The following is a 13,702-nucleotide window of genomic DNA, read 5'->3' as shown; positions in this document are numbered from 1 at the left end:
GGTTGTTTGCTGGTTAGTAACTGATTGGTTTGTTCTGACTCTGAGTATGTGGAAGTTCTTGGTGATTTAAGAGTTGTTTAAAGTTTGTCATGTCCACAGGGAGTGATATTGCATGTAAGAAAGCTTTTGTTGTGACTGCGGGGCCGGCTCAAGGCACCGGCAACTCGGGCAGTCGCCCGGGGCGCCATGTGCTAGGGGGCGCCAGAGACTCGGGTCCCGCGCATGCGCAGTTGGGCCGGTGCCAACCAGCGCATGCGCGGTGGCCGCCCTCCCCCTCGGTCCGCCCACCCCCCTCGGGTCCACCCCCCCCACCCCGCCCTCGGGTCCGCCCCCCCGCCCCCCCCTCGGCCCCCCCCCCCGGCCCCGGCCTCCCCTCGGCTCGCCCCCCCCCCCTCGCCCCCCCCCCATCGGCCCCGCCCCCCCAAGGGCGCCGAAGTTCAGCTTGCCCGGGGCGCCAGCAACCCTAGGGCCGGCGCTGTGTGACTGCAGTGGTTCTGGTCAGGCCACTTGGTCCCAATCATAGGTGCTATAATTACAACATCCTTGGGCAAAAGACAGAGGGATTTGCGTTGGAATCCTTACCAGGGCCCATTAACTATACCACCTGCGACTTCTAGTTACGAAATGTAGGTGAAGTACGCAAACGTTGCACCACTTCCCGACATTCCCGCTATTTCTCCTTTTTATGGTGCCACAAATCGACTGTTGAGACCGTGATAACTATTGTAAATGAGCAAGCAGCAAACTTCTTCTAAGAATGCCAACAAAAGTAAACAATTTTAGCCAAAAACACCTCCACTGAAATAGATATCTCCGCCAATTTGGACGCAACCAAGATGGTGGACCCTTCTCCCGTGCGCCAAACATCCTACACTCTGAGCAAAATTCTGTTTGCCAAGCTGGAGCCCCGACAGAGTTTGACTGTGGAGCTGAAATATTCGCTGGAGGAGGCGCTGGCCCCCATCCGATCCTCCCCCGACTCGCTTAACTGTTGACTCCCACACAAGCGCCAGCACCAGCACTGATATAGAGACGACTCCCTCTGATCACAACAACAGGACCATCACGCTGAAGTCTGAGCTGGCTGCAGTGAGTAAAGAGAATAAGGTGCTGCGGAATAGAATTAATGACATAGAGAATCGGTCCAGATGACAGAACCTAAGCATTGTTGGGTTACCAGAAGGGTCTGAAGGTTGCACCCCTACTTAGTTTATATCCAAACATTAAAAAAATATAGTGGGCAAAAACACGTTCCCTGAGCCTCCAGAGTTGGACCAGGCCCACCATAATGTTCAGCCAAAGCCTCACCCAGGTGCTTTGCTATTCCATATATCTGGTGCCAGGCTTCTCTACCGAGGCATCAACATAGCTCATTCGCTCTCCACCCTTCATAGAATGAATTACTCGAGTCTGGCTGCCAAAGTTAAGGTGGATTTGCAACACTGGAATTGTTTACCTCTCTCCTTAACTGGTAGAATTCCTTCCATAAAAATGAACATTCTCCCCAGGTTCGTTTCTCCCCCAATGTCTCCCCATCTTCCCACCAAAATCATTATTTTCCATGGTTAATATCCTCGTTAATCTGGGCGAGCAGATCCCCTAATTTACTGTGTGATGACTGCAGGAATTTCAGACATATTGTATTACATGTATTTGGCACAGTAAGGGTTAAACGCCTGGTTTTGTGTGCGTGACTGCTGCAGTAGTGTTTTTTAAAAATCCTGGTTTTCAAGACAGCTCGGCTTTTTGGAGCCAGAGGTGCAATTAAAGCATTGTAAAAGTTTGGACGAATGGACTTTTATTTATCTTAAGAGGGTTCCCTTCAGAGTAGTTACTTAGAGACATTTTGTTCAGCTTAGTGACATGATGTAGTTAAGGGAAGGAGCCAGGGATTGACACGGTCAGACATTGAGGTTCAGTTTTAGTTTGTGGCGGGACGGTAAGTTGAGTCTGTTTTCTGAAGCAACACAGACAAAGATTCTGCATTACTCTGACAGGGGGTCAGGTCTCCTTTAAAGCAGTCTTAAAAGATCTCTCTTTCTCAAAGTGGAGTATTCAAGGCATCTCTGTACAGCAAGATTTCCTGAATGCTAACTGTATTTAAAAGTTGGGATCTGAGCTGGCTTTGTTGTTTGAGTGGAATTAAAGATAGCAGTTAAGGGTTATTATGCCACTGTACTGACTAGCAGAGTGTCAGGGGTAATTGTAACTTATTTTCTTATGTGATGTTAAAGATATTTTGATATCTTTAGTAATACAGTTAATAATAAAGTTTGTTTTAATATACCATTTCCCTATTTTGCATGAAATCACTCTTGGAGCGAGGTATTCTTTCCTCACAGTCTTACAAAATTAAAATCAAATATTAGGGTTTCTGTCCAGCGTCCGAGCCGCTATTAGGGTCTGGTTTGGAATCATAATACCTCAGACATGCTGGAATACAAAGATCTGTTAGACTGATATTATTGAGACACTGCCTGTTATATATAACATGAGGCTGGGTGACTCAGTACCACCCCGCTGTCTGTGCTCCAGGAAGAGTACCCCCTGCCATGAAACAGAAGGTAATAGACCAACTGGCCAGAATGACAAGACTGGGTGTCATAGCCCCCACAGATGAGTCCACAGAATGAGTATCCGTGATGGGAGTTGCAATGAAGAAAGATGACACAGTCAGAATATGCATTGACCCAGTTCACCATAACAAAGCACTGCAAAGACCACACCATCCAATAAAGACGGTTAAAGAGATCAGAGCTGAGTTTCCCAAAGCCAAAGGGTGGGTTTCTCCATCCCCAGGATGCCCAGAATGCGTTCTCCGATGGGCCGGAGAATTGGGCTTCGGGGTAAAATCGGGATTGGTGCCGGGCGGCGACCCAGACGCCATGTTCCGAATCCCCGCTGGCAGCGTGAATGAATTCCACACCGCACGCCAGCGGGAGCATGGAAATAAATAGAAATGGGTCATAATCACCCATTTGCATCTATTTATTAGGCCCAGCACCCTATGCTCTGCCCTCTCGTGGTTCTCTGTTCCCAAAGACAGGAATCACATGGGCGAGGTTCACTTGTGGCTTCAGCAATCATTAGCCTGGTGCGCTGGATCTCGCGGTGGGCCAAGGGGGCAACTTTTGGGGATTCACCACATAGGCCACTGAAGCGGGAAAGGGTATAGAACATACAGTGCAGGAGGCCATTCGGCCCATCGAGTCTGCATCAACCCACTTAAGCCCTTACTTCCACCCTATCCCCGTAACCCAATAATCCCTGCTAACCTTTTTTTCTGGACACAAAGAGCAATTTATCATGGCCAATCCACCTAACCTGCACGTCTTTGGACTGTGGAAAGAAACCGGAGCACCTGGAGGAAGCCCACGTAGACACGGGGATAACGTACAGACTCCGCCCAGACAGTGACCCAGTGGGGAATCGAACCTGGGACCCAGGCGCTGTGAAGCCACAGTGTAATCCACTTGTGCTACCATGCTGAATGGATCAAAGCTCCAGGTGGTTTATATGAGCTGTCAACCACACACCACTACTTGAAAAACATGAATGGATTGCAGATAGTGGATCTGTGGGAACCAGACGCAGGGACAGTTGTTGTCCTTAGAGGAATGGACATGTGGAGCTGCAAGGTAAGTATTTCAGCTCTAATACCTCCCACAACCACTGTCTGGACTGTAGCTTCCACGGTGGCGGCCTCAAGCGGCCGTGCCATGCTCCATGGCGGACTCAGCCCGTAGACCTGGACCGGCAAAATAGTGCCCGCATTGGCCGCTCACGTTGACCCTAGCCCCGAATGAAGCCCCCCTGCCTCCGATCGGCACTCCCAGATTGTGGTGGCCCGGGACTGAGTCCACAGCTGCCACGCGAGGATCATGGACGGTGGGAACACACGAGTCTCAGGCAATCGGGAATTCGGCCAATCGAGACGGAGCATCGCGGGTCGATACGTCACGCGGTGTACTTGGAGGGGGCGGCACATCGTAAAAGCGGCGCCGCCCTCCGTATTGGTGTGGAACATTGATTCTCCGGCCTATCACCGGACGCGATTTCGGCGTCAGCAAACGGAGAATCCAGTCTGTTTTAGAAAAAGTTGACAATTTGATGGCAATTTTTTGTGGGTCACTGAAAGTATGGTCTAATTTAATTGAATTCAGACACATTTAATGAGCTTAATTGTTTTGTTAGATTTTGCCAACCAACTTCCGATACTGGAAGCAGCTGTCAGAACTTTTGTCTCCATTGTTAGGTCAGATTAGAGCTTCAGTGTGCACTTATTGTGTACCTATTATTTTCTTACATTTTCACTGAATGTAACATCTCTGAACGGCTTGATTCTCCATCCCTGAGGCACACCGGGGCAGGGTTCGTGGATTTCCACAACAGCAAAACTGGCGCCGCACCTGGACCGATTCAGTGACTGTTGAGGGGCTAGCACCAGAGCCACATGGAACACAATCGATTCCAATGTGAAACAGTGCGGGATTCGCAGGATCAGTGATCAGGATCAGGACACTCGGTGGGGGGGGGTTCCTCCAAGTACACCGCGCGACGAAGAGCCAGGAGGGGACATGAGAAGCCTTTGGCAGGTAGGATCAAGGATAACCCTAAAGCTTTCTATAGGCATGTCAGGAATAAAAGAATGACTCGGGTAAGAGCAGGGCCAGTCCAGGACAGTAGTGGGAAGTTTTGCGTGGAGTCCGAGGAGACAGGAGAGGTGCTAAAGGAATATTTTTCGTCAGTATTCACACAGGAAAAAGACAATGTTGTCGAGGAGAATACTGAGATACAGGCTACTAGACTAGAAGGGCTTGAGGTTCATAAGGAGGAGCTGTTAGCAATTCTGGAAAGTGTGAAAACAGATAAGTCCCCTGGGCCAGATGGGATTTATCCTAGGATTCTCTGGGAAGGTAGGGAGGAGATTGCTGAGCCTTTGGCTTTGATCTTTATGTCGTCATTGTCTACAGGAATAGTGCCAGAAGACTGGAGGACAGCAAATGTTGTCCCCTTATTGGTGGAGGAGAGCTGGGCCACCTTGTACCTCGGACCGGGAAGGAGGCTGCCAGATGCCGCTGTTCACCATGCCTGGGCGAAGTTGGCAGAGGCGGTGAGCACCATCAGCAATACCATCTGGATTGACCTACGGTGCAGGAAGAAACTGCACAACGTCCTCAGGGCAACCAGGGGGAGTAGGCAGCACTGTGCCCCTGATAAAAACCCACATCCCACACACACGTAACCACCACCCCCCCGCCCCGCCCACCTGGAAGGCGGCGGAACCACCACCCTGCACCACACGCCAGCCGCCATATCAACCACCATGGCCGGGTGCCCTGGCCACTGAACCCACCAGCTGCCCCCATGGGCTGCATGCGTCGGAATGTTTAACACAGTCTTCTGTTTCCTCTCTCCCAAACTCCCCCCCCCCCCCCCCCCCCCCCCCCCCCCCCCGGCCAAGGTGAAGGCTGCCCATAACCGCTGGGAGCGGGAGAAACCTGGATGGATGAACCGCCGGATCTGCGGCCGCTCAACACGGCAGACCAGCGGGCCCTGGACATGGTTGGCAGGCCTGAGGAAAGGGAGGTCGCCGGCATGGAGGTGGGCTGCGGGCGAGGAACTGAGACCCCGCTGAGTTGCGGTTCCCCGTGACACGTGTGTTAACCCTCCCCAACACCACCCCAACCACCCTTACCCCACCTTCACTTCCACCCCCAGCCTTACCCTCCCTCCACCCTCACTTCCACCCCCAGCCTCACCTCCGCCCACACCTTCACCTCAAACCCCCCTCACCCCCACCCTTACCCCAACACCACCCTCACCCCCACCCTCACCTCCACCCCCAGCCTCACCCTCCCCCCACCCTCACCTCCACCACCAGCCTCACCTCCACCCACACCCTTACCTCCACCCCCACCCCCACCTCCACCCACACCCTCACCTCAAACCCCCCTTCATCCCCACCCTTACCCCCACACCACCCTTACCCCACCTTCACCCTCACTTCACCACCCCCAATGCGCACCAGCCCAAGGTCTAATCATGCATCTTGTTTTGTGTCTTGTAGACGTTGCTAGTGATGAGGCGGGTCCATCTGGTGTGGCCCCCACCCCCAGTCACCACCAGTGTCACAACCAGAAACTCCCATGAGCTGAGCAACGATGACGATACCAACGCGGGGTTGACTCATATACCTGAAACCCAGGACACCCCGGAGCTTGAGTCTGATGTTGACATGGATTTCCGATCTCAAATGTCCCCAAACACCCTCCACCATCCTGGAGACACTCACCTCGGTCGGGCGCTTGAGAGCAGAGGCTCCTGGTGCTCACCACAAACATGCTCCGGCACATCAGGTGGAGGTAGGAACTCCCGAGGGGGCGGATGGTCGGAGGGCGGTCCGATCCCAGAACCTAGCTGCCGTCCAGGCGGGTTTCAGGCATCTAGAATGGCGAGTCCCATCCAGAGTGGAGATGCAGTCACAGAGCCAGGAACTACATGAGGGGTTATCAGCGAGCATCCAGCACCTGCAGGTGGAGTTGGAGGTGTCCAAAAGTGTGCAGGAGCAGGAGGTGGTGCGGATCATGCATGCCACAGTGGGGGAGGCCTTGGGACCGAGGGTTTTGGCTACGGATCAGCATGTCCAAGGCCTGGGACACTCTGTGTAGGCAGCACTTGCCGAGACCCAGGACAAGCCTGCCCTCTCACAGGCAGCCTTGTGCCAGAAACACCTGGACAATGAAGCGGCGCACCTGAGCATGGCCCAGTCACAGCAGGCCATGACTGAGAGCTTCGGTGGCATTACCCAGGCCCTGGCTGATGTGGCACGTACAAAGAGGGAGGTGGCACAAACCCAGAAGGTGGTGGTACAGTCACAGTGTAATATGGTCTAGTCAGAGGGAAGTGGTCCGCTCCCTGTGCTCCATACTGCGATCAGGCAAACCCTGCCAAGACGAGAGTGGGCCTCCAGGCCTGGCAGCGCCAGGTAGAGGGGGGCCTCAGGAGATAGCTCTGCTCGCACCACCATCCCATGGAGTAGCATCGAAGGTGGAGCAGGTGAGGGGGCCCGTGCAGGATATTGCCACAGGGGAGGTGCTGGAACGGCGCAGCACCTCGGACTTCCCCCTCCTGCCCCAGCGCATCTGGTCGGCAGCAGACGGAACAGGGCAGCACCACACCACCCGGGACACCCGAGTAGCAGCGGGTCCATCCAGTCCCGGTCGCCCGAGAAGACGGGGACCCAAGTCGCAGAGTGGGAATTGCAGCAGACAGCCTCCACTCCTGATGTACCATCTGGGGATCCACTTATGCGGAGTGTTAGGGGCCCTAAGGCCAGAAAGTTAGACACCACCTAAGTTGGCATAGGTGCAGGACACAGTATAGTGATAGGGGCTTTGGCTCGTATGTGTGTATATTTGTTCACATTAAACACCTGTTTGGACGGCATGGCAGCACAGTGGTTAGCACAGTTGCTTCACAGCTCCAGGGTTCCCGGATCAGTTCCTCGCTTGGGTCACTGTCTGTGCGGAGTCTGCACGTTCTCCCAGCGTCTGCTTGGGTTTTCTCCGTGTGCCCCGGTTTCCTCCCACAGTCCAAAGATGTGCAGGTGAGGTGGATTGGCCATGCTAAATTGCCCTCAGTGTCCAAGAAAAGTTAGGTGGAGTTACTGGGATAGGGTGGAGGTGTGGGCTTAGGTAGGATGGTCTTTCCAAGGGCCGAATGGCCTCCTTCTACACTGTAAATTCTATGTTCACACTGTCACAAATGGCCTTGCTGCTCTGGGTGTGAGGGGTGAGTTGGTCTGGGCGGGCCTGCTGAAATGCCTTTTGAAAGTCCGCTGTCCACTGAGATGTTTGACGTTTCTTCAGCAAGTCCATCAGTGCAGCAATAAAGCTACAAAACATTTGCACAAATGTTCGATCAAATCCACTCATGCCAAGAAATCCCATTATTTCCCTTCGTCTTGAGGGTATTGGAAGCTCCTCAATAACTGTTGGTTTCACATCCTGTGTGACCATTCGACCCTGTCCGATTGTACGGCCAAGAAAAGTGACTTGGGCTTTTCCAAATTCACTTTTGGCTAGGTTTATCACCAAACCCGCCTCCTGAAGTGGATCGAATAACTCCATCAGATGCTTCAAATGTTCTTTCCATGTCTGGCTAAAAATTACCAGATCATTGGTGTGTAACGAACAATTGGGTAATGCTGAAACGACTTTGTTAGTTAACCGTTGAAATGTGGCTGGGGCGTTTTCATGCCAAATGGCATAACTATGAATTGGTATATACCATCTGGAGTCACAAAAGCAGAAATCTCCTTCGCCCTTTTGGATAAAGGTACCTGCCAGTAACCTATAAGTAAATCCAGTTTGGAAATAAAAGCTGATTGTCTCACTTTCTCAATGCAATCCTCCAAACGTGGGTTAGGAGAAGAGTCCCTTCTTGTAACTGCATTAACCTTTCTATAGTCCACACACAGCCGTTGGGTACCGTGTGGTTTAGTCACTATCACTATGGGTGAGCTCCAATGGCTGCAACCCACTTCAATTATGCCATTTTTAAGCATACTTTCAATCTCTTTGTTAACCTGCGCCAATTTTAAAGGGCTAAGTCTGTATGGATGTTGTTTAATTGGAACAGCATTTCCCACATCTACATCATGTACAGCCATTTTAGTACCTCCCAATTTGTCTCTACAAACTTGCCTATGTGATGTCAATACTCTTTCAGGTCAGTCCATTTTTCCTCTGGAAGGTTACTCAACAATTTATCCCAATTTTTAAGAACATCCTCATTTTCCAATTTAATTTGAGGTATGTCAAATTCACAGTCATCTGGATTTGGTTCGTTACTTGAGTTAGAATCATTAAAATCTCCTCCTTTTTCTCTCCTTCCCCTTCAAAGTTCTGGCAGCACGGTAGCATAGTGGTTAGAACAATTGCTTAACAGCTCCAGGGTCCCAGGTTCGATTTCCGGCTTTGGTCATTGTCTGTGCGGAGTCTGCACGTTCTCCCCGTGTGTGCATGGGTTTCCTCCGGGTGCTCCGGTTTCGTCCCACAGTCCAAAGATGTGCAGGTTAGGTGGATTGGCCATGCTAAATTGCCCTTTGTGTCCAAAATTTCCCTTAGTGTTGGGTGGGGCTACTGGGTTATGGGGATCGGGTGGAGATGTGGGTTTGGGTAGGGTGCTCTTTCAAAGAGCCGGTGCAGACTCGATGGGCCGAATGGTCTCCTTCTGCACTGTAAATTCTATGATTCAAAGTACCTTTTAAGCATATTCACATGACACACTTGGTGAGTCTTCCTTCTATCTCGTATTTTTACCACATAATTCACCTCATTTAATTTCCTTTTAATCTGATAAGGTCCACAAAATCTAGCTTTTAAAGGCTCACCTACCACTGGTAGGTGAGCCACTGGTAACAACCACTGGTAACAACACTAAAACTTTATATCTACTGGCAAAACTACGAACTTTGGATTTCTTGTCCGTGACCTGTTTCATCACATTTTGTGCAACATTCAAATGCTGTCCAGCCAATTCACCTGCTCTATTTAATCGTTCCCTAAAATTTGACACGTAATCCAATAATGTAATTTCTGATTTCTCACTCACCAATATTTCCTTCATCAATTTAAATGGTCCTCTTACCTTATGACCAAAAATTAGTTCAAAAGAACTGAATTTGGTTGACTCATTAGGTGCATCGCTAATTGCAAAGAGTATGAATGGAATTCCTTTATCCCAATAGTTTAAGTGCTGTTCTCCTTTGTTCACAAGGGGCTGGCAAGCACGGTCCCAGTAAATCAGCCGGCAGGACCGTGATTTGCTGCATGAAGCCCATGGAGCCCCAATAAGTGGACCAATTAATGTTTTATTGTGGTGACGGCTTTGCAGGGGCTGAGTATCGTGAAGCTCGCAGCAGTTCCCACTCACGACCACACTTAGAAACCTTTTGATTAATCAAGCCCAGAGTTAATGTTTCGAGTCCAATCTGAATCTTCTTCGGAACTTCGAACACTTTTGAAGAAATCATATTGGACTCAAAATGTTAACTCTGTTTCTCTCTTTCCACAGATGCTGCAGGACCTGTTGAGTTTTTCCAGCACTTTCTGTTTTTATTTAAGATTTCTATCATCTGCAGTATTTTGCTTTGAAATCTTGAAATCTTGCTATAATATATAACTAATAGAATTAAATCCAGGTCATATTTCCCAAAGTTATTAGTTACTGATGTTGAAAGATTTAAGTCAACGTAAGTATTTCTATAATTGCTTAGCACTTCAGTGAGTCCTTCATTTTCACTGATAACATGAATTCAATCAGTGTAATTGAAGGGGCAATTAAATTATAATTATTGCGGTAGTTGGTACTGCGCAGTAAGTGTTTGAGACTGTGATCATGCTCTGGGATCAAGGTGTGTATTTTTAATTATGCAACCCTTCTTCCCACATCACCAGATCACCTGTAGCTGCTGTGACACCACCAACCCTGCTCAGATTGTATGCAAATTGGTATTTATATATGGCAACTTACACTCAACACGTTTTATTTTTCTGTTCTCATATATACTGATACCGATTGTTAACAGAAAAACCCTGAGAACTCATTGAGAAAATCGTACGGATAGGGGCCGAGGTGGATGGCAACCCATCTCACAATCTACTGTGTGAGGCCTTGGAGATTTTTGACCTCCAACCCAGATCCATCAGGAAGCATTATCTGCTGGGGCTGCCTCCAGGGATCCAAAGGAACAGTCCCCAGCAGTCCGGTAAATGGTTGAAAAGGTGTCAATGGGACATTGCAATTGATAAGGTGAGGCCAAAGTTTCCTGAAGGACATTCCAAGTATTAGTTAGAATTGGCTCAATAATAATATGGCAAATTAAATGACCAGACTCTTAAGAAGTCAACTGATTGTGTTTCTAATTAACTAAATTATTAATAAAACAAGAAACCTCTTTCATTCAGGCAGCAAAAGAAAATATGGGTTAGATTCTCCATCGACGGGATCTTCCGCTTTGTCGGCAGCGCAATCATGGCTGTGGATTTCCCAATGGCATAGAGGTGCTCACAATGGGAAACACCATTGGCTGGCTGCCGGGACAGAAGGTCCCGCTGCCTTCTGGGTGCGGCCGCACGGAGAATCCAGCCGACGATCTAGAAGAATTGAAAAACAGTGTCCTATTTAAATGGAAAGAAATTGTGAAGTCAGTGGTACAGAGGGATCTGGGTGCCCCAGTGCATAAATCACATAAAGCTAGTTTGCAGGTACAGCAGGTCATTAGGAAAGCTAATGGAATGAAATGTTTTAAAGCAGCAGTACAGGGCCTTGTTGAGCATATCTAATGGAGTAATGTTCACAACTTTGGTCTCCTTATTTGAAAAACAATAATGGCATTAAAAGCAGTTTTGAGAAGTTTCTCTCAACTCATTCTTAGGATGAAGAGCTTGTTTGAAGAAAGAATAGACAGGTTGTGCCTATACCTATTGGAGTGTAGAAGAATGAGAGGTGATCTTATTGAAAAATGTACGATACTGAGTACAGATAGGATACCAGGAATATGTTTCCTCATATGGGAGAGACCTTTTTTATGTTAATTGGTGGGTTGTGGTTTCACTGGCTGGGCTAGCTTTTATTACCTATCCCTAATCGGCCTTGAGGTGAGTTGCTTGCTAGGTCATTTCAAAGGGCATTGCAGTGGGTCTGAAGTCACATGTAAGCAAGACCAGGTAAGAATGGCAGATTTCCTTTCCTAAAGTGCATTGGTGAATCACATGGGCTTTTACGAGCATTAACAATGGTTTCATGGTCAACATTAGACTTTTAATTCCTGATTTTTATTGACTTCAAATTCCATCATCTCCTGTGGTGAGATCCAAATCCTGGGTCTCTGGATTACTAGTCCGGTGACAATACCACTATGCTACTGCCCTCGCCTATCTAGGAGATACCATTTAAGAATTTGAGTTTTAAGATGGCGTGAGGTTAAATGTTTCCACTGAGGGTCGTTAGTTTGTGAAATGCTTTTACCTGAAAATTAGTGGAGGCTGGATCAGAGCAGGGGGGAGCAGCCGGCAAGTCAGCGATGTAGCTGCGCACACTGCTAGCAGCCTGTTTGAACTTGCTGCCACGGGTCGTATAGGTGCCCCCCTTTGGGCACCCCCCTAGGTGCTCTCTGGCCCCAGCCGACCCATCAGCTGTATTGGCATGCTCCAGCATAACTAGTGCCATCTTTTTGACTGGGATAAGTGTGTGTGGGGAGTGTTCTCTGTATCTGCGGCTGCAGTTTGTCAGCCTCCCGAGTGTCAATCATGGACCCAGCGAATCCCACACCGTTATTCATTGGAAATGATTGTGTTCCCGCGGCACCAGTGCTATCCACTCAACAGTAGCTGAATCGGTCCAGGTACGCCGCCGGTTTTTCTGCCATAAAAGTCCACGGATTCTGTATTGGCGTCAACACTTGGTCTCGGAAACGGAGAAACCCGCCCATGAACATTTACAAGCATGTTGCAGTCCCGAGCTACAAATGTCTATGTAGGACTTACAGGATGATACACAACCTATTGGGCCATGTTATGAACACACCTTCCTTAGTCGTCAAGTGCTGGCTTGGGACTTGAACTCGGCGTTTCCAGCTTAGAGGTCAGGATGATGCCCACTGCGCCACAGGATTTCCTTAATTCCTTTAGTCCCCAAAAATCTATTGACTTTGTCTGAATATTTCTAATGATGGAATATCCACTACTCTTGACTGTGGAGTAGAAAATTCCAAAGATTCACAAACATTTAAGTGACAAATGTTTCCACATCTCAGTTAAATGGCCGACCCTCTATTCCGAGACCATGACCATGCTCCAGATTTCCCAGCCAGAAGAAACATTTTCTCAGCACCTACCTAGTCAAGACCCTTGGAAATATCAAATGGTTCAATTAGATTACCCCTCACTCTTTTAAACTCCAGGAAATATTGGCAGAGTAAAGTCAATCCCTCCTCAGAACAGAACATTCATTTTGATTCCAAGGTTGCAATTTATATTTTTGAATGTAGTCTTCCGAAGCTATTTAGTTAATATTCTGAATATAATCGACGCTGAAGAATGACCCTCTAATTAACTCAATTAACTTAATATTAATTATAAATCTGTGGTTCTTGCATGACACCTTTAATAAGGAGCCAGCAGATGCTTAAATTGATAGAATTCTGGTCTTAGCATATATGAAAATAAATGCTTTTACTCAGCATAAAATTCATCTGAGTCTCTCTAAAAATATACTGCTGGTAGACTGTACATAAGGTTTTTCATGCCAGCAGGTTATATGTCTCAGGGAGTTTTTTTTCCTCTTTTTTTCCCCCACTCCTTGAGTGGACTGTGCTTATGATAAATGTTTTGTAATTTGGTGGATGTGAATGTTCAGCAAATATTGAAAAGAAATGACAAGAATTGGTGTTAAACAGTGAGAAGCCAACTCTCCTAACTGGTTCGCAATACTGTGGAGAAAATATAGGAAATAGACATCGGGGTTCTATGGAAGAGAATTTCATATACTATTTCATAATTAAATTTTCAGCAGATAAATAGAAAATTGTGAGGCTGCAGTTCATCCCAGGCACGATTCCACATCCATTCTAAAAAGGTTGGGCACATTTTAATTTTGGAGCAGAAACACTTCTACATGAACACATCATGGTGAA

Source organism: Scyliorhinus canicula, chromosome 7 (genome assembly GCF_902713615.1).
Source record: "Scyliorhinus canicula chromosome 7, sScyCan1.1, whole genome shotgun sequence".
NCBI classification, from domain to species: Eukaryota; Metazoa; Chordata; class Chondrichthyes; order Carcharhiniformes; family Scyliorhinidae; genus Scyliorhinus; species Scyliorhinus canicula.
The sequence above is the reverse complement of the archived record's forward strand: the minus strand, read 5'-3'. Positions refer to the sequence as shown.